Source organism: Haliotis rubra, unplaced genomic scaffold, assembly GCF_003918875.1.
Source record: "Haliotis rubra isolate DU_JTF1 unplaced genomic scaffold, ASM391887v1 Scf93, whole genome shotgun sequence".
NCBI classification, from domain to species: domain Eukaryota; kingdom Metazoa; phylum Mollusca; class Gastropoda; order Lepetellida; family Haliotidae; genus Haliotis; species Haliotis rubra.
The window spans coordinates 2,242,176-2,262,998 of NW_025767668.1; the positions used below are offsets into that span (position 1 = coordinate 2,242,176).

At 37.4% G+C, this 20,823-nt stretch overlaps 1 long non-coding RNA gene across 1 annotated transcript; it reads left to right on the forward strand.

Annotated features, from left to right (window-relative positions):
• Nucleotides 1-618: 618 nt before the first annotated feature.
• On the forward strand, nt 619-19,404 carry LOC124264553. Its single transcript, XR_006895167.1, has 3 exons — nt 619-630; nt 7,989-7,994; nt 19,311-19,404. It is a non-coding gene; the product is annotated as an uncharacterized LOC124264553 (long non-coding RNA).
• Nucleotides 19,405-20,823: the final 1,419 nt, after the last annotated feature.

Sequence of the window (20,823 nt, forward strand, 5' to 3'; positions counted from 1 at the left end):
GTATAATTAGTGGTAACACCACTTAGATTACCCGACAAAGGTTCCCATTTGGCATTTCTTTTGTCTGGAGTAAATATTCAACATTATAAACATCGATCAAAGGATTAACCGATAACACGCTGATTGATTAATTACTTTTGTCTTACACGGCGAATTTGTCAAAATGTAGTGTTTATGTATGTACATTTACTCATCTATACTGAATACACTCTTTCGTGTCTGTGTCTGCGTAAAAACAACGTCCTTCTTTCAAAGGATTAACTGCCTATACAGTGATTGATTGCTCAATATTGGCTACCTAAATTACCGTTTTTAAAGAATGGCGGACATTATGCAATCAGTTGCCAGGTATGCTATCCTGGGTGACCAATGAGACTATACACCAATGTGACATACCTGAAACATATATCACTTTTTCGTATACTAGACTGTTAAAAGACACATTACTTGGAACAGCTGCAGATGAATGGCACATCACTCGTTTTTGTGGATATTGATGGATACATTCCTCGAACAAGGTAATAGCCAGACATTATTCCTATAAATTTAATCTGTTTTAATTTTAATATTTGCATTATGTTTTTATTCATTTGTCGCAGCATTCAACAGAATCGTTGTTTTCGCCCTGAAGTGTAATGAGACATACACTAGGACGTGTGTGCGAATTATGATTTACATTTGCAAACTATAGTTGAGTTGAGTTGGGCTTTACGTCACATGGGCATTATTCCAGCCATATAGTGACGAGATCAAGTTTGCATTAGAAAAAATTGTAAGTACATACTCGGAATGAGTTTTATTTCAAAGACATATATTGATTACATTGTCATTTAAAAGCAGAGAAAGTCATAGCATCAAATTTAAAGGCAGGCAATTTGTTAGTCACATTTCATAGTTACAATTTATGGTTGTTACATTTCGCAGTTACAATTTATGATACAGATCAACTTCTTGCAAAACTATAAACTGTCTAGATATAACAGTGCTGTTATAAATTCACTATAAGTATCAGCAGATCATCTGCTTTTTATTTAGTGTCAAAATGCATACAAGTATGATAATAAACTAATTAGGATTATGAGACCAAATGAAGACGTACATGGACTAGTATCTACATACTGGTGAGTGCACGTTAACCATGTGAATGTAGCAAGAAATTTATCGCGCAGTATTGTCACTTCGACCACCCACCTCGCTTCCGTGGAAGAAATCGTTATGTTATAAGTTGTGTCATGCAAAATGCTTTTGGTTATGATTCAAATACATATTTAACTACGAGTAGAAAGTAGTTTTGATTTTCTAACTTGATGAAAACAAACCATAATCTCATTAATTCTAACAGACTTTAGCCCGTGACTTCACGATTTTCAAAAATGGCGGCGCCCTGTCGCGAACATCCGCCAGTCTGAGTATAAATGCTATTTAAGTTTGTTTTCTACGAGTTACAAAATCAAAACTACTTTCTACTGGTAGTAAAATATGTATTTGATGGCCAATAGGATTTTGCATGACATATCGTATAACATAACAATTTCTCTCGTGGCAGCGAGGTGGGTGTCAATATAATACTCCTCACAATATTATTGTTACTTTGACCACAACCTCGCTTCTGAGGCAGAAATCGTTATGTTACAAGTTGTGTCATGGAAAATCTTTATGGTCATCAATCATATACATATTTTACTACCACTAGTAAGTAGTTTTGATTCTTTAACTTCCGTGAAGCGATCTGAACACAAGTAAGATATCGTTTCAGGCTTTCACAACGCTCGTTTCGCACTCACAGACATAACCCATTTTGCACGAACTGCGGGGTCCTGTGGAAATCTGTGCATGGCGACACCATCGCCCGACCTCTAGGAGCAATTGACGACAGCGCAACGATTCGGCATGTCTTCGTTGATGTCGAGAAATCATCAAAATGGCGAGCGTGCTACACACTTTCTATACAACTAACTGAAAATCGTTCCTCATATGACGTCACTGCAGTGCTCTGGCGACAGAGTTACGTAACCTGTCTGTGGTTTCGTTGGCGGGCGAGAGTGAAGCAGGCGATTTTTTGGCAACTTTTAATCGCTCGGTACTAATTAACCACAAGTTTTTAAAGAATGAAATTGGTGTTCTGCATAAGACTGACCACAAATCTTTCATATGTTATAGTTAAAAGAGTAAAAAACAAACAAAGTTTATTTAAAAATATAGATGAAAATGTAAAATGTCGTTGGGTGTCAAACATTAGAACAATCCTGTTTAGAACCGGTTTCTCATTTGCGTGGATATTACAAAATGTCGGTGATGCAAATGTGTTTATACTGAAGTTTCGAGAAAGATTAATTGACATGTACAAACAAACTTGGCATGATTCTATTTGTAACACGCTTTATTTAACGCACTACTGTAAGCTGAAAGCAGTTTTGGAGCCTGAATGTTATATTTTACAACTTAATGATAAGTCACTAGATGGCGCCAACCAAAGAAACTATTTGAAGGACTATTTCACGGGCCCAGGAGCTGTTCATTTTTTTATTTACACTATTTTCAATTGGTAAATGCGAAAGAAAAAACAATGAAAACTAACTATATACATGATGAACAAAACAAACTTTATTACAATCGTATAAGATGTATTTACATTTACACTTAGCAATGGATGGAAAATAAAAAAAAATATCAGATGAAAAAAGCTTTTAAATCTTTTATTGGAAACTCATTTAAATAATCTGAAGGTAACATTTCACATCAGTATAAAGTGCTCATAACAATATATGAGTATCAAGTTCTACTTCTCAGTTTCACTGTCCTTGCTGAGAGTCCTGAACATGTGACTGATTCTCTGAGGTGTGTGTAGGGTCCAAGAGACCGCTTGGCAGGCACATAGATATACCTGCTGCAGCACTGGAGTCAAAGCTGGGGAAGATACCAGCCTGTTCCGCTTCTTTGCGGCGTGTTGGAGCGGGTGGTGTGCTCAGGGTGGACCTCTGGGTGGCAGCAGGTTGGTGTGGAGATGATGTGCTACCACTGGCTGCCGTTTGGCTTTTACGATGCAATTAGGAAGATGGCGGACTCGATTAGGTCGAGTTGAGGTCGAGAAAGGTTCACTTCAGATCGTGTCGGTCGACTCCAGGTTGAGTCCAAATGAGTCCAGTTCGAGTTGGTCGACTCAAGGTCGAGTCGAGGCCGAGTACAGATCGACTATAAGACGATCGGCATATCAGGCCAACTCGACCTAATGTCGACCTAAACTCGACCTTTTCCCGACCTAGTCTCGACCCCATCTCGGACCGAAGGTCGAGGAGGAAGTCGGGGAATATTTGACATGTCAAAAAAAATTAAAAAAAGACCTGATTTGATCTGACTCGACCTGACTCGACCTCACTCGTTCTGAAACTCGACCAACTCGACCCCAAGGTCGAGAAGGTCGAGTAGCGTAAGGTCGGTACTGGGACCGCACCATTACGGAAAGTGTGAGCGAAGAAATTACAGCCTGATGTCAGGGGTCATACGCATATAAAGATATGGGGCATAACTCCGCTATGCTTAACACAAGGTCAATGTAACTCAGATCACTTGGAGAGAATTTGTTGTGGATAGTGAACTGTGTAAAAATTTTAATGATAGTTTGTTAAACAACTTTTTAAATTTTAGGACATAACTTCTGCAAACAAATCACAGAGTTGGTCTGATGTTTTGATTGTGATCAGCGTTTCATTGAGTATTATATGTTTATTAGTTTTCGAGTTAGATTGCAATTCATTGGTCCGCTTTTGAACCAAACGGACTATAATGCGTATAGAGATAAGGGGCATAACTCCGTTATGCTTAACACTAGGTCAATTATCATTAGTGATTTCTTGAAAAAATGATATTAGTGATCATTAATATGCTGTTTTTGAAATTCAATACTCCCAGTAATTATCCGATTTTCACTTTTGAAAACATACAGCAAATAACGCTGTGAATCGCGATTTCGTATTGTGTCAAAAATGGCGACATTTACGATGAAGCCTATTTGGAAAGGTCTTTTACAGCACTTTTGCTTTGTCTAAGATAATAGTTGGTGGTATCAGAAAACGGGAAATTTCCCGCAGAATTCGATACTGTGAGGTATATTAGTGTGCGTGATATATTTAGAATTTATTTGCATTTCAAAGTGAGGGTTGAGGAGGAAGGACATATATGTCCCTGTGAAACCCAGGGTGTTAAGTCAAAACGTTTGTTTAGAGAAATCGCGGCCAGGTAAACTAATAAACAGTTAACTGGCATGGCGGCACAATGCTTATGACGTCATAATGGATACAGCTAGCAGGGCTAATAGGAATACATGCTGTTATTACCTACGAGAGCAAAAATATCGGGGTTCATATTTTTCATACGATGCCCTAGGGCAAAATATCACTTATGTCATGTTATGGATATATAAAATATTGTTTGCTGGAAAATTATTAGATTAATTTAGAAATGTACAGATACTTATTATACAAACTTGTTTGATTAATTTAGAAATGTACATATACTTATTTATACTTGTATAGAATGTAAAGTTATTGCAGTGTATACATAGAATTTATGGTTAATACGGGTCCGTTTATAAACGGGTACAGTGTTCTTATGAAACAGTGACGAAGGTAGGATATTGTCTGTTGTTTTATGAAACATGCATTCGGGAGATCCCTCATTATTGCTGGTTTTATATGTTTGATGAACATAGCTTCTATCAACTTGCGTTTCCGCCAGTCATAAATGTTTTTTGCGAGAACTTCAGTTTCCCAGTCAGTTTCATGGTTAGGATTATTCACAATGAGCGGAGAAACTGCAGATTTCAGATCCGATTTGTCGACAAAAGCCTCCTATTATTTTGGATTCTCTCACTAAATTCCATTGAAAATTACAAGATAAAATGTATAAATCATTCCCATTAATATTATCAGTTTTACTTATAAGGTTTGAATGTAACACAGCCAAATGTAACACAGTTTTAAGGGTTTTGTTGTTCCCGGTTTTAGACAGTTTCGCCCAAACGCAGCGATCCCAAAACAATACTCATCTTGTCTCTCCCCACCCCTACAAGATTAGGGTGACCCTTGTGTCAAGGAATGCGCTGGTGCTCGACAAGATTTAAAGCTTTTGAATAATCGGGTTACTATGGTGGATCATTCGGGTCATCGCTTTATCGCACTGAAAAATGTAGGCGACATCGCGACAAAGCGACAGTACGAAACGACATTGCGATACGGCGACACGATACAGCGATATTGCGATACAGCCAGAAAACGATATGGCGATAACACGACACGATATGGCGATAACACAACACGATATTGCGATAACACGACACGAAATGGCGATAACACGACACGATATGATGTGATGAAGTCGATATGGCGATACTGCAATACAGTAATGCGATATGGCGATACAACGATATTGCGATACAGCATAGGTTACACCAGCTATTGTACACGACGTCGTGCTATTTCTGAAAATAATACCCTGGCTCGCGTTTCACAAAAGCCTCCTAAATTTAGGAGGTCGTAGATCATGCGACCTTGTTTACGACCGTCTTCCGACCTCCTTTACGACCGTTTCACAAAGACGTTATATCCATGTCGTACGACGCGGTCCTAAATCCATGTCGTACATTGTATAAGAGGCAACGCATAAAGCGAGACCGAACGGGCACCTGCTTATCTTGTTATTCCCAAAGTATTTCAAAATAGAATTACAGTTTGAATAACAATGCAAATGTTATGTTTTTAATTCAATGTACAGGTTATCTTATCGTAACAAAAATATCAGTAAATGAATTATTTTGGATTCTCTCACTAAATTCCATTGAAAATTACAAGATAAAATGTATAAATCATTTCCATTAATATTATCAGTTTAACTTATAAGGTTTGAATTAAATCGCTGTCCATTAACTTGTTCATATGAAACTGCAATATTAGTCCCAATGTATTGTATCTATTTTTAATTTCCTCTTTCTTGCTATGATACTCTTTCAATACGTATTCTAAAGGTATTGAGCCATTGCAAGCAATGAATAGCCGGCTGCTACGCAGTATAAATCGGAATTTGTCTTTGTTTACATTTCAAACTACAGTAGCGCAGTCTTCCGAGCACAGCGTTTGTTTTCACACCCAATATCCAGTTGTAACAAAGACCAACTGTGATTTGATTTTAAAATGTATGGGGAATTCAGTGATGCATTTGTCGCAGCTGACTATGAAATATACGTGATGTAATAGGCGTCTCAATACCGGCCTTTGCGAGACGTGATTTTGTAAACACTATCTAATATGGCGGAAAGCGCTGGCTGTGTGAATCAGAAACGTATGCCATGTAACGGACTATGGACTGCTAAAGCACTAAGGCAATGTTGCATGAATAGCACGTGAATATTTGCAAAACAGATGCAGAGTTGTCACAGCGTCGTCTTCAGGCTGGCCCATTCATTAGTCGAGTTAAGTTTGTTACATGGATTTCTTTGTTTTCATTTAAAGGCTGGTATTGTTTAAGCATGGCACGAACAGTAAGGGTGGAGTTGACATGGGTGCAGATTGGTGAATCGTTTGATTGCATTTGATATCTTACAGTGGGATTTTATTGTCCCCCGGAGAGGGGACCTAATAAAATATGGCAGGCAGGTATCCGGTATAATGCATGTGTACCCAAAAAACTGTGTTACTAAACAAAAGTATCTTGCAGTTGGAATTATCCAGAAGATAACTTAATGTGCAATGAAAATCCAGGTGTAATTCTATTAAAAAAATGTTATGAATTAAATAATAATTTAATAGCGCGTAAACAATGATGATTATATCCACACTTTGATTGATACCAATAGCTCTGAAAGGTAACCCCCCATTACCCCTACATGCCACTACCCCTACAGCTTATAACAACATAGTTTACGGTCTGTTGCACTGTTAATCCACTGTAGTTTTATTTCCATAATGCATGTGTGGCCATAGGCCCAAATACATAATACAATAATAATAATATGGGTGATATTATACACAATCATTTTCGCTTCTTAAAAGCAACATGAATGAATGCCATTAATTTTGTAAGCACAGAGTGTGAAGTTGTTGACATAGGTTTTGAGAACATGTGTACTGATGGGTTCCTGGTCACGTAACTTGGTAGAATAGCTTTTCTGATGGTGTCAAGGGAAGGGCATATCAAAGTAAAATGATAAAGATCTTCGATTTCATATCGATCACAGTGTGGGCAGATGCGTTGCTCACGGGGCATATTTGATATCCGGCCTCTGTCAATCTGTAGACATGTATGTCCAACTCTTGCAAGAGCAAACTGGCGCGCAAAAGTTCGTAGTGAAGATTCTAATAAGTATTCTTCAGCATCAAGAGTTGTTTTGTATGTTGAGTATGTATCATATCTTGAGCTGCTGGTTAAAACGTCATGCCACTGTTGAGAACTGATATCCTTTAAACGCTGTTTAAAGTCCTTAACAAAATATTCCGTAACACCAACATCTTGTGAAGCCCAAGCATATCCCATTCAAACATTTTGTAGTAGGGTTCTAACATCGGAACACCATGTATGTCGACCTACATTGTCCAGATTATGCAACATGACATATGCCTTGCGTGGTAGTCGATGAGACGGGAGATGAAGGAGTCTGATCCAGTACTTGATGCATCTGGCGGCACTATCCACATACAGAGGATGACGTCCACACTCTCCAAGGGCCATAGCATTTGGTGTGTTTGTACCGGTTCCAATGTAGCGTTTACAAGCAAGATATTGAACTCTCTCAATTGCCTCGACTCGTGTGTGTCCCCATATTTCACTTCCGTATAACAGGATGGGCTTTATTTTGGTGTCGAATATTTTCAAATAGGTCTTGAATGGTAACTTTCCATATGTCCACATTATACGTAAGATGTTCACTAAGGAACGTTTGCCGTTAGTTGAAGGGCGGATTGGCGCAGAGACAGGGATGGTGTTAGCATGATCCCTAGATATTTGTAGGTTGTCACAGGCTCGATCTCTTTGCCGTTGTAAAACCATTTTTCACAACGTCTAAGGATTCCCCCTCTTCTAAAGACGACAACCTTTGTCTTCTGTAGGTTAACTGACAGGCCCCATGTGTCACAAAATGTAGACAGGATATATCTTGTGATTAATTTCAGTCCACGTCGATAGGCGCTTGTTAAGGATAGATGTGAAAACCTTTCCAAACACACTGTTTAAGATAATTCTCCGGTAGTTATTCGGGTCTTTGAAACAGCCGCTTTTATGTATAGGAACAATAATGCCACTTCCCCAGCCGTTGGGGAAAACACCTATATCAAGGATTTTGTTGAAGAGTTTTACTAAGTAAGGCAATATATACTTGAGTGATGATTTTATTAATTCTTGTATTATATAATCTGGACCAGATGACTTTCCACTCTTTAATTTATTCACAGATTCCATGATTTCTTTAGCCTGTTACCTATTCCACACAATGGACTAATCCACTTAAGAGACATAACAACACACAACTAAAAGGTTGAGAGAATGATTTTAATGAAAAGTGATCATCATTTGTCATCATCAATATTTTAATAAGAATAAACAATAATTCGTCATCATGATTCTTTGATGGACATTAACAATTAATTGTTAACATTCAGTGTTAACATAGTCATTTGTGTCAAGTGTTTCAGTCTATGAACATTCAGTGTTTCAATCTATCCCAGCTTAAGCAGATAGCCGACGGCGTCCAAGAACTGAAGAGGTGATTTCTGTCTGAGCTCAAGCTGCTCCTTGAGTCTACACAGGCGATTGTCAATCTCCCTGAAGACTCGCTTTCTGCTTCTTGTCGCAGCACCAAAGTCTATTTGTGAAATCTTCACCCTCTCAGCATGTTCAAGTCTCCGTGACATAACAAACTCAACATTACGCAGACCAGCCATGTTGATGCCATGTTAGTTTGTTGTCAACAGCTATATACTATACCGAACTATCTCAATTTACTTTCTCGTCTCACCTTCTCATTTGCCTCCACTTCTCAATAATACTGTGTATCTTTTATCATGGCACTAAAACAACTTAATTTCAACATTTAACAACCTACACATTATTCAATTTGTAAAATTGTTCTACTCACTAGAGGTTTATCTTTCATCATGAAACTAAAACAACTTTTAGCTAATCCCAAATTTCCTTGACACAAAACACTAAAGAACAGTTTAATCCCTCCCTTGATCTCATCTGTATACTCTATGCACTAATCTCTCTTTGGGTCAGTTCATTATGCCAGACAGTTAAATGCCGTGTGTTGTTTTAACTAATTGTAGGGGTACTGGGCTGTAGGGGTAGTGGCATGTAGGGGTTATGGGATACAACCCTCACAAATGTATTCTGTAATATGAGCTTGATTAATATATTATTACAACCCCATTTAGCATTTGGTTATGGTGCAGCATGTTCAGTTAAACATAACATCCACATGCTTAATTTATCAATAATATCGTGATGTCAACATTGTAAGGAACTGTTTACATTTTATTAAGTATATCATACTTGGTCTCGCGTGTGTTATGTATTTTTTTCAGTTGGAACAGATGCACATCTTTAAGAGGAGAAAGAAGGAGGAATAGATTTCTTTATCACCACAATTACCATTGACATCAAGAGCAACACAAACTGAAACAGATCTTCAGATTTCTTTTAACATCTGGTGGTCAAGCAATATACATTGCTAATGAAGAAACAGCAAGTCATTGAAGTGTTGTATATACAGTTATAAAACATATTAAAGCCCTACACAACACCCTTCGGACACTTGCTGGAACAGGAAATGCTTGTAACCAGCAAGGTGTTGTGGAAAGTCTTGTGACATCTTGGAACTCTCAGATAATTCAGTGAGAATTTAGATGAGTGACCATGAAAGAACATTTGTATTCCAGATGATACTGTTACAGTATTTTTTCAGGTTTAGCATCTCGGAAATGCAAAGAATGTTTTATATGTTATGAGTAATTATGTCTTTGGAATAAATTGCAGAATAGTTCTAAAACTTGTTTTATTGTTTTGTAAGTGTGGATAAAGCAAGCACAAATTGAATGGTTTGGAAGATTTCTGCTTTTAGCCATGACATTGATTTGACAGTAAATATACAACGATGGATGTAGGAGATTAGATTTTCAGTGTATATAACAAAGGTTTCCAAGTGAGAGAGTTGGGTTTTACACCGCTTTTAGCAATATTCCAGCAACATCATGCTGGGGAGAGCAGCAATGGGCTTCACACTTTGCACACATGTGGGGAATCAAACCCGGGCCTTCAGTGTGACAAGTGTCAACAGTTTAACCACTAGGTTACCCTACTACTCCAGTTTCTATGAAAAAACATGCTTACCAATGAAAAGTTAAACTTAATCAATGGCATAGGCATGTGATTCTACGTGACATGGAATTTTGTTGAAATATGAAATTCTTTGTTTTTATTTGCTGTAAGATTACAACACTGGTTCATAGCACAATAACCAGTACACATTATTCTTTTCCATTATTTTAAAACATATTGGTCTAACTGTATAGTGGAAAATATGGAATGCCAGTTACCAACCTTGGCCTCATTGGCAGAATATTTGGAATATATAAGTTACTAAAAATGGGTGAAAAACACTATATTACATGACAAGTAATCATACTCCTGCTGCTATCATCCAGTGTCTGCAGAATCTACAGTCATGACATAGTATATATGCACATTTAGTTTCCCCATGTATTGATCAGTATATTTTACAATACAGGAAATGTCTTTGAGTGATTACTCCATATTTTGAGTGTATTTGGTCTTGCATTTTTGCCAATTGTGACTTGAAGGTGCTGTGTGCTGCTTCATATATTGCTTACAGCATAGCAGAACCTCACCCCTGCATAACCAAGAACTAAGTAACACTCATGTACTTTAGATCATAGTACATAGTTCACTCACTCCAAGACATCTAGTACAAAGTGTAATAAATATTGTCCAACAACCAGTTTTTATATATCACCTCTAAATAATGTTTACATAATTTGATAAATAATTGTTTCATGATGAATATTCATATGGCTGAGGGTTTTCACATTTTTGTTTTGAATATCTGACAGTAGTAACCGAAATAATTGCAACCATGCCATCAAGGTTATTTTGTCGAGCTGTTGATTGATTTGTGACACTATGACTTCTTGTGTGAATAAAAACATCACCATAAATGGGAAAGTTCATATATTTATAAAAAAAATTATAATGTTACAAGAACTGCTATATATTCCAGGCATTGGGAAAGACAGGGGCCAATTTGCACATTAGAATAAAAATGCCCCATTAAAATTTTGAAGTTTACTATTGAAACAAGGGCAGTGGCCCATTCTAAATTCAGAAAATGGCTAATAATCCTGAAATTGTCGAAGGTCTTCATCCCAATCCCTGTATTCAATATATCATTATCAGTATATTTACAGCATGGCAAAGAAACAATTTGACACATGCAGATCCCAGTCATCTATCCAAAATAAAATTTATAATGCATTTTCTTTCACATTTGCAAAACAACAATCAATTTATTTCTTGTATCTTTGAGTCATTCTGTCACCTGAACTTGCATACAGTCATCCCTTGGACTTGGAAGAGAGTAAAATTATTAAGCCTACCAACTAGTTTGCAAAGTATTTATATTAGTACCTCAAGTATTTATACACATGCATTTTACATTGCATAAAGCCAATTGTCTCTATTGAATATTTTGTAACTATTCCAAATTAAAAAACTATTTTTTACATATCAATATTGATATTTGTTAGGACCTATTTGATCTCAAATAGTTCCTAACAAATATAAATATATTGAATATGTAAAAAATAGTTTTTAATTTGGAATAGTTACAAAATATTGCTGCAGCATAACAAATGTATTTAGAATTTGGAATTTGGAATTACATACTTAATTGAAAAGGGAAATGACAGAGTCAATTTGGCCAAATATGAATAGAACATCAACTTGATAAAGTTGGTAACACATGGCTGTTTTATGAATAGCAGTATATTAATTAATAGTTTTATTAATTCAATATGAATACGGATTACTCAAATGCATTTTACGTTAACCATGTAATTGATTTCCGAAATATGTTTTGTGACAAACACTGTCCGCCATACTGAAAAGAAACGTTTAGCGATAGAACTGCACCGGTTGTCAAAAATATATTATAGCTAAAAAAAGGTACTCATATGTTTTCGAATTGACTCATGGTTGTCGGTTGTCAGTAAGGAACCGATAATCCTTGAAGGAATAATAATTTTTCGATCTTATCGTCCCCAAATGATCCAATTATTACGACTGTCACCAGCTGTGACAGCCAAGCATGGTAGTACACTTGGTCCGGTCTAGTAAGGTCATATTAGGCGGTCGCGCAATTTGGCACCACAACTGGTTCTTGCGTATTCGCTTGTCACCGGAAATCTAGTAGCGGAAGTAGCGCCTCGCGACCCTAATATAAATGACGACATTTACGATGAAGCCTACTTGAAAGGTTATTTAAGCACTTTAGCTTTGTCTGACATATTTAGAATTTTATTGGACTTCAAAGTGAGGGTTGAAGAGGGAGAACATATGTCCCTGTGGCACCCAGGTTTTTTTAATCAAGTCCAGATACACGGCCAGAGCACTAGCGGTGTCGCGGAGTATTCTTGACACACTAGCTCGGGATACTCCATGGAGATCCCCGAATTCACTGAGGAAAACCCCTTTTGCCAAATACCTCTGTGTACACAACACTTGCAGGGAGGTCGGAATAGCATGTGAACGCCTTGTAGCTTTGTTCAGTTGGGGCTCTAATTAACTTTCTGCACAATTAGAAAACAACATGAGTGTCGAGCACGTTCGACCTGTCTCAAAATTTCTCAGGTCTTCTTTGTTAGCGCGTTTAATTCACTTGCAGTGCCATAATCGTTGACGCCATCGTTGTAGTGTTTACGACCTCCTAAAGCATTTACGACAGGTCAATCGGGGTCCTAAATTTTGGGCTGTTTACGGCACAGTGTAAATATACGAGGTCTTTGTGAAACAGGGTAAATAAGTAAGAGGTGGTCTACGACCTGCTATACGAGGTCGTACCGGTAAGAGGGCTTTGTGTTTCCTAGCCTTGCTTCAAGTCCCGGGGTGCTTGTATTTCCAGCCTCATAACAGACAAGTGAACTGACAACTGGCAACCATTGGAGGTGTGGCAGCCCTATGGTTAAAGCAAATATTAACAAGGTTGATACTGACAACTGTGTTGCGTCAATCATTGATGTTATGCTTCGTGCCGGTAGTGATCACGGTAGTGACCCAGCTTCACGTGCACCACGTGACAAGTATTGGTTTGATTATTAGTGTCGGCCATTGAGGTCAAAGTTCAAAGAGTCGGAGGTAGGATTTACACAATCTGGGAGTGATATTGACAGGGTTGATATGGTACACCGCCGGTCTGTTTATCGACGATGTTGTAGAACCACGGTTGAATCTTATGAGAAGAAGGCGGCAACTGATTTGTCACTTCTGAGTTAAACACATATTATACAGTTTTGGAAGAAAGTTAAAGGTCAAAACAGAGAGTCAATTAGCATTGGCAATTGTAATTTTGAGCATCATTTTAAGAATTTGTTTAATCCTGAGGTACACTCGGAAACAGATAATGATGCTCTTAGAGAAATAGATCTTAATACGTATACAAGTGTGGGTAGAGGAATTAGATGTCGATATTAGTGAAAACGAGGTCTCCACTGCTGTTTTTTTTAAAAGGTTGAAGTTGGGTAAGTCAGCTGGTTATGATGACATTATCAATGATATTCTGGTTCATGGCGCATCAATATTGATTCCAGTAATGACGAAATTGTTCAATGCTATATTTAGATCAGGGTATTTCCCATTAGGACGGACTAAAGGAGTTATGGTTCCTATGTACATAAGAAGGGTTGCAATGTAATACCCATTACCGGATAATTATAGAGGCGTCACATTACTGTCGTGTTTGAGCAAGTTGTTTACTTGTATTTTGCATTCGAGTATTTCTTCTTGGTGTGAAAAGTATGGTTTAATTATTGAAAATTACAGCACTGTTGACTGTATGTTTGTTCTACAAGGATTAATTAAAATTGCAATTCAAAATAAAGTTAAATTATAGTGTGCATTCATTGACTATCGAAAATCATTTCACTTGGGATAAGTTCAAAATTTCTAACTTTAGTTCGAAGTATGTATGAGGAGGTTAAGTCTTATGTGAGACTGTCCAGTAATATTCATTCAAACTTTTTCATATTTTCATATCGTCTATTAGCGTCAGGACCCGTGAAGGTCCGGGTTAGAATATTGATCTTCAGTAACCCATGCTTATCGCAAGAGCCGACTAACGGGGTCGTGTGGTCAGACTCGCTGACTTGGTTGACACATGTCATCGGTTCACAATTGCGCAGATCGATGCTCATGCTGCTGATCACTGAATTGTCTGGTCCAGACTCAATCATTTACAGACAGCCGCCATATAGCTGGAGTATTGCTGAGTGCGGCGTAAAACTAAACCCACTCACTATTGGTGTCAGGCAAGGAGAAAATCTGTCGCCAATTTTGTTTTTATTATTTATAAATGATATCGTAGAAGAACTTTCTTCTTTTGATGACTTGGGAGTTGTTATTTCTCATGTACGTTTACTTCTCTTTTTATTTGCGGATGATATGGTGCTCTTTAGCATTAGTATTAAAAATTTACAAGACGGTTTGGATGTGATGGTTACTGCACGAAATGGGGCTTGACCATATATACTGAAAAAAACCCAATGGTTGTTATTTTTCGTAAAGGAGGTAGACAAGGCAAGGCTGAAATGTGTTCTTATAATGGTTCACCTCTTGAGGTAGTCAATAGTTTTAAATATCTTGGTTTAGTATTTTCAACAGGTGGCAGTTTTTAATAGCTCAGAAAATCTTATCAGAACAAGGTTTGAAGGCACTTGGTTCATTGTACAATATATTCAATGATAATGTGTACATTACTCCAGATATTCAGTATCAGTTATTCCAATCAGTTGTTTCTCCTGGTCCATCATATGGTTGTGAAGTATGGGGCTTTATGGAAGCTAATGCTATTGAAAGGGTACACTTGAAATTTATGAAACATATACTATATGTCAAAATGTCAACTCCATCAGCTTTCTCCTATGGAGAATTGGGTACATTTCCTTTGAAAGGTATTCATGAGAGAAGTTTGGGTGACATTTCCTTTGAAAGTGTATTCATCTGACGAGAAGTAAACCTCCTTTGAAACTTATTCATCTGAGAAGTAAACCAGGATAGATATATAGTTTTGATATACAATTCATTATTGGATAGTTCAAATGAGAACCCTGATGTTGAAAATTGGGCAAGTTCATTGAGAGATACGCTCTTCAGGTTTCGTTTGGTTATATTTGGGTTGCCCAGTATGTTCCTGAAAGCAGCGATTTTGTGATATAATTTGCACAAAGGGCTAAGGATATTTATTCTCAAATGTGATAACATCAGTTATCAACTCTCAGTGAAACTAGATTGTATCATCATATTAAAGAAACACTGTGCATCGAGAAATACTTAACTTATATTGATGTAAAGAAGTACAGAATTTCATGTACACATTTCCGACTCAGTTCACATATGCTTATGATTGAAAAAGGAAGATGGAGTGTGCCTAAAATCCCACTTGTTGATAGATTATGTCCCTTTTGTACTAACGAAATAGAAGATGAGTACCACGTACTCTTGATTTGTCAAAATATCGAGAAATATGTAAACAAACTGTATTGGCCTTTGACCTAATAAAAATCTTGTTTTGTCTTGTTAAAGCGGCCGCTCTTCACGCTGAAGACCCGTTTCTCGTTTATTGGTATTACAAGGGGAATGCACATTAAATGAAACACCGAGAGCAAGTGGGGTTGGTCTGAGTTAACGCTCATTACGTACTGCACGTGCATTTGTTTCACTGTTCCAACTACTGCGCTTACCCCCTTGTAATACCAACCAATAATAGCGATTTGAAACTATGATCGTTTGTTTAACAACGTTTATCCTAAGTTTAAATGTTCAATTGGCAAGGTAAAATTATGAGGATTGGTAATCTTAATTTCACTTTATTTGATTTACTTTTTATTGTTTAAAGTGAAATTCATCGGTACATTTTCACTGCAAACAGACTATAGTGTGAGTATAATTTTACACCACGTTTTAGAAATATTCCAGCAACATCCCTTCGATGGACACCAGACCAATGAGAGCAAGTGGAAAGTTCGTGGTGCCTCCTGTGCCGGAAAGTCTCTGCAGAAGTGAATGATTTTGTTTGTTGTTTAACTCCGCACACAACAACATTTCGGCTATATGGCGGCCGTCTGTAAATAAAAACTCTGGATTAGACAGTCCAGTGATCAACAGCATGTGCAGCAGTAGTGAGTGAAGCAGCTGAATCTGAAACGTTTTGTTGATTTCAGTTTTTTCTGTTGTTTAACACCGCAGCAATATTCCAGTTACTACAAGATGGCGGCATGTAAGCAATATTATTCAGTCTGCATCAGGAAATTCTTTTTCATTCAAAGTAGTTTCCATTCATGATTTAATCGTAGAATATACACAGTTTATTTTCTTTCATAAGACTAATTTGCGCAAAACTCGCCAACAGCTAAAGGGATGATGTCAATCCAGCTAGGGCCCATACATGTAGCATTCGTATTGTAAGTCCCCTTGGTCCCTAGTATAGCGATCAAGCTTCAGTTGCTGGTGATCTACAGCCCATTTTATATTGAGTCGTTCTCTATAGTGATGTCTCTTTATGATAACATGCTAGTTTTCAGTCAAAATATTTGATACTCAAGCAGGTTTTTTGTCCATTGGCGACGGGTTTTCATGTTCTACATTTATTCATTTTTAATGTAGAAATTGTTCTCGTTACTTTATGCCTGTAATGGTGCCGAAGAACATTAACTCATTGGGTAACCCCCCCATTACCCCTACTTGCCACTACCCCTACAGCTTATAACAACATAGTTTACGGTCTGTTGCACTGTTAATCCACTGCCTGTTACCTATTCCACACAATGGACTAATCCACTTAAGAGACATAACAACACACAAATAAAAGGTTGAGAGAATGATTTTAAGGAAAAGTGATCATCATTTGTCATCATCAAGATTTAAATAAGAATTAACAATAATTCGTCATCATGATTCTTTGATGGACATTAACAATTAATTGTTAACATTCAATGTTAACATAGTCATTTGTGTCAAGTGTTTCAGTCTATGAACATTCAGTGTTTCAATCAATCCCAGCTTAAGCAGATAGTTTATGTGAACTGTCACGCTAATTAACAGTAAAGGAGCAACTATTTTAAAGACTCGCTGGTAGAACACTGGTCTGATTGTTTCGGCATTGTTTTGATGATAAGCCAAGGTACCAAGGCACCATTTGGAATCTGTGTATCTAACACTAAGTCGTTTGGACGCTTGTTGTAGTTCTAGAAACCCAGGATGAACCACAGCTTTCATTCATTTTCACAGATGGTATGTAGGTAAGACGGTATGTAGGGGTCAGGCTCCGATTTCTCGAAAAAACTTAAGTTTTTACTCAAATTTCAAACTGAGTTTGACAATTTGAAACAGCTGATTTTTAACTACATTTAACTACATTTTTTAATAAAAAGCCCAAACAACTTAAGTAGCCTATCTACCCAACTCAAATTGTCAACTATGTTTGAGTGTAATATCGATTTCAGTTCATTCTGGGATATGCATTTTCCTCCTTTTTATCAAAGTTGAGTAAAAACTCTTACTTAGTAAAAACTCAGACTTAAGTTTGTTTCGAGAAATCGGGGCCAGATCGGTGTATTCACTTCCTGATCACTAGACCGTATCATGTTGTTTTAACCTGTAGGCAGTTTGGAAATGTAGGCAGTATGGGAATACACCAACTCATCACTATTTTGCTGAGATATGACCGAGGTGACGTTAAGTTTCTTGTAAGCACGTGTCACATGTTCATGAAAGAATAAGAAAAATATATAATATATGTATCTTAACAGTAGCACAAATAGTGACGACTCTGTCGTAGTAATGGTATCAGCATCTGAGATGAGATGAAATGGGGTTTACGTCGTACTTCAGAATGTTTCGCTCATATGAATACCCCACTCCGACACATTTCACTGACTCTGAGCCGACCAGTCCTTGTACCTATTTATGCCGAGCGCCACGTCTTTTGGTATGACGCGACCGGGGATCGAACCCACGACCTTCCCCTCTCCGGGCGGACGATCTGACCTCTACACCACGGAGGGGGGTCTATCAACATCAGAGCGATGACTACAATAAAGGTTAACTGTCGAATCACAGAACACAACGATGAATGCACAATGGCACAGCATGTTAGTTGTACTCTGTCGTTATCAATTGACTTTTTCCGAATGAAATCATAGGCCCAGACACACGATGCCCAATATCAGCTTATCAAACGGACATCATTTACAGTTACTGTGATTTCTAAGATGCTGCGTTGAAAGATCAAAGGCGCCGACAGTACTTTATCAGACGATAATGTGCACTTTTTGCATTACGTCACAATGTATTGGCGTCACTGCGCCATTCGGTAACCCCCCATTACCCCTACATGCCACTACCCATACAGCTTATAACAACATAGTTTATGATCTGTTGCACTAGTCAGCTCCCTCGTAATTGAACACTTTTGCATTTCGTCACAATGTAAGCGACATCACGATGCATGTCAGCTGTCATGCCTCCTTGGTTTGCAGTTGCTTCACGCAGCTAACATTACGTTTATGTTTTCCCACGGATAAAATGTCTCAATTCGACTCACATTTTTTCAGCGACACGGTAACGTTCACAATGTTTATATTCCCACATAGCTTACAATTATTGTTGAATGTCGCTTGATTGCTCAGCTTCATCTGGATGTACTGATCTAAACTTAGGTTGGTATTAGAATGCGATGTTCATATTGCCTTATATGGTTTACATGAATCACATATGTAATTAAAATAATTCAGAGAAGATATTTAATCCGAAAGTAAACCGTCATCAAACTGTTTATCATTTGTTTTTTCTGAAAACGTTCGTCTTAACGTATGTGTGTATGTGTCCGGGGGTTGGGGGATGATAGAACAGCGCGTCAGTTAGCCCTGTGCGAGGATTCTTAATTTAGGTCACCGACAAAGTCGCCTGTTTTCTGCCTTATATGAATCGTAATTATCCTTAGAAAGTATTAAATTTGGCATCTTAGAAAAGAAATACAGTTCGCTCTACCACCATGTATAGTGTAATAAAGCACACTTTCGCCCTAAACTATTATAGTTTATAACGAGGACGCTTGCGTAGAGCGAACTGTACTTCTTTAAATACCTGTCGATATGCATATGATTGATGACCATAAAGATTTTCTATGACACAACTTGTAACATAACGATTTCTTCCTCGGAAGTGAGGTTGTGGTCGAAGTAACAGTAATATTGTAAGTAGTATTATATTGAAACCCACCTCGCTGCCACGAGAGAAATTGTTATGTTATACGCTATGTCATGCAAAATCCTATTGGCCATCAATAAAATACATATTTTACTACCAGTAGAAAGTAGTTTTGATTTTGTAACTCGGTGAAAACAAACCATTTATCCTCAGACTGGCGGATGTTCCCGACAGGGCGCCGCCATTTTTAAAAATAATAAAATCTGTTAGAATTAATGAGATTATAGTTTGTTTTCATCAAGTTAGAAAATCAAGACTACTTTCTACTCGTAGTTAAATATGTATTGGAATCATAACCAAACGGATTTTGCATGACACAACTTATAACATAACGATTTCTTCAACGGAAGCGAGGTGGGGGTCGAAGTCACAATACTGCGCGATAACTTTCTTGCTACATTCCCATGGTTAATGTCCACTCACCAGTATGTAGATACTAGTCAATGTGCGTCTTTATATTTGGTCTTATAATCCTAATTAGTTTGTTATCATACTTGTATGCATTTTGAAACTAAATAAAAAGCAGACGATCAGCTGATACTTAAAGTGAATTTATAACAGAACTGTAATAGCTAGACATTTTATAGTTTGCCAATGTGAATCATAATCCGCACACACACCCTAGTGTATGTTGTCTGTCTCATTACACTTCACGGCGAAAACAATGATTCTGTTGAATGCTACGACAAATGAATAAAAACAAAATGCAAACATTAAAATTAAAACAGATTAAAGTTATAGGAACAATATCAGGCCATTACCTTGTTCGAGGAATGTATCCATCAATATCCACAAAACTGTTCCAAATGATGTGTCTTTTAACAGTTTAATAAACGAAAAAGTGATAAATCTTTTCAGGTATTGGTGTATAGTCTCATTGGTCACCCAAGATAGCACACCTGGTAACTAATTGCATAATGTCCGCCTTTCTTTAAAAACAGTAATTTAGTTAGCCAATAATGGGCAATCAATCAATGTATTGCCGGTAAATCCTTTGAAAGAAGGGCGTTGTTTTTACGCAGACACCGACACGACAGAGTGTATTCAGTATAAATTAGTAAATCTACATACATAAACACTACCTTTGACAATTCCGCTGTGTAAGATAAAAGTAATTAATCAATCAGCGTGTTATCGGTTAATCCTTTGATCGATGTTTATAATGTTGAATATTTACTCCAGACACAAGAAATGCCAAATGGGAACCTTTGTCGGGTAATCTAAGTGTGTTACCACTAATTATACCTGTTATAAATTCATTAACTGACCATCAAGTGAATGATG